The following is a 1,985-nucleotide window of genomic DNA, read 5'->3' as shown; positions in this document are numbered from 1 at the left end:
ACATCCAGACAAGTGAGGGAATAGGTATCCCAGTTACCTACACTGAGGGGCTATCCTAAGCACTGGGATTATAGGCCTGCTCCAGCATACCCTACTGAGAAAGAGTTGGAAAAGGGCAGCTGGTCACTGATGACGCCTCTCCACTTCCGTTCCAACCTGGGGAGAAAGCATGGTGAAAGAATAAGGGTCACTGCAGTTAACTTCGATTGCCAAAGGGCCTGAGACTTTGTTCAAGGGCAGTGGGCCTGTAATGCCAACCCTCAGGAGGCTGAGGCAGGAAAGTTATTATTTCTAGGTCAGCCTAGACCACATCCTAGACCCTATGCAAACAAAACAAACCAACCAAAAAATAAAGGAAGAGAGTGAGAAAGGAAGTAAGGTCCTCAAGCCACACTCTAGACCTGCTGCCTCTGAACTGCATATGCCAAGGGCCCTTCATGACTTGTGTGCACATCAGTGGTAACTGCATTAGGAGGCCTGTACCTAGCAAGCAGCATCCCCTAGTAAGATAAGAAGGTGCATAAAATGACCATTGTGCAGGTTGATCAGCTCTGAAGTTGAAACCAGATCAGCCTTCCTGTGAAGCAGTATGGGTAAATTTGAAGAGATTAAAACAAAACAAAACAAAACAAAACAAAAAACTATCCACTAACTGTCCCATCTTGCCATCTTGGCCTCACTTCAGCATATAAAAACAGTTCTGTTTTCTATTTATCTTACCTGATCTGGTCTCTATAGGCCCCAGTTCTGGAATCTAGCAAGGACAATAAATGTTTAATTAATAGTTTCATTCTCCTCCAGCCTGAACTTAACTGCTTCACTTTAAGCCTTCATGCTAGTTGTTGTTAAAGGCAAACATGCTTCCGAGTCACTTGGAGGGCTTGTTAAAACAGATTGTTGGGCCTACTCCCGGGGTTCTGATTCAGTATATCTTGGGTGGAGCCCTAGAATTTACATTTCTAATAAGTTCCCAGATATTACTGATACGTCTAATCCACAGATCAAATTTCCAAAACCTCTAATGTAAACCAGTCAGAGCTGAATTCCCAGGCACCAAGGGCAGTAGCTTAGCAAGTCTTTGGGATGATGATTCTCAAACAGGTTCATCTTTGCAGTTGGTTAAGAACCACATACATAGTCATCTTTCATATGAGAGATGCTCAAGTGTGCCCCAAAAAACTCACCGTGCCAGTTCAACACAGCTGAACTGGGTTGTGTCCTAATCAACAAAGCACATCCTCTGATAAAACACAAGGATGTCATGGCAACATCAATTTGTAGTAGAAATTTCTTCTCTCTCTCTCTCTCTCTCTCTCTCTCTCTCTCTCTCTTCCTCCCTCCCTCCCTCCCTCCCTCCCTCTCTCCTTCCCTCCCCCCCTCTCTCATAGAAGTTCCTAAACATGAGTTCTCACTTGTATGTGTCTTACTTCAGACTAGTGACAGTGGCCTGATGCCAGCCTTTGAATGCTCCCTGAGTATCTGTATTATAGGTGAGATGGGAAAATGCATGGTTTTGCTCAAATTCTCAGCTATCCTTTTCCTTCTCATTCCCAGGACAGCATCTGGGTACCTGTTGGTGGCCTTGTACCCTTATGACACACATAGATTCCTCTGGATAGGCAATGATTTCTTTTCTTTTTTGGAATTGGGTGTACTGGCCAGAGGATCTGAGTCCCATTGGTGCATCTGCACCCTCAGTAGGGAATGAGATACCCTTGAGTGCCTTCTTTCTGCATAAAGTCCGTGTTGGGACAGGAATGTGTCCTGTGTGCTCCCCTGTGTCACTGCTCCTGAGACAAAGAGCAAGCAGTGCTGAGCCCTGAAAATGGAAGAGCAGAAAGCAGAGCTGGCCCCCAGAGGAGTTTTGCTCACAGGCTCTTTTCATGAGCCATTATTATTAGAAAGTAAGTAATGTGGAGTGGAGGCAGTAGCTCTGTTGGTAAAATGTTTTGCCACAAAAGCATGAGGCACTGAATTGAGTTCCC

Source organism: Onychomys torridus, chromosome 18, assembly GCF_903995425.1.
Source record: "Onychomys torridus chromosome 18, mOncTor1.1, whole genome shotgun sequence".
NCBI lineage: Eukaryota > Metazoa > Chordata > Mammalia > Rodentia > Cricetidae > Onychomys > Onychomys torridus.
The sequence above is the reverse complement of the archived record's forward strand: the minus strand, read 5'-3'. Positions refer to the sequence as shown.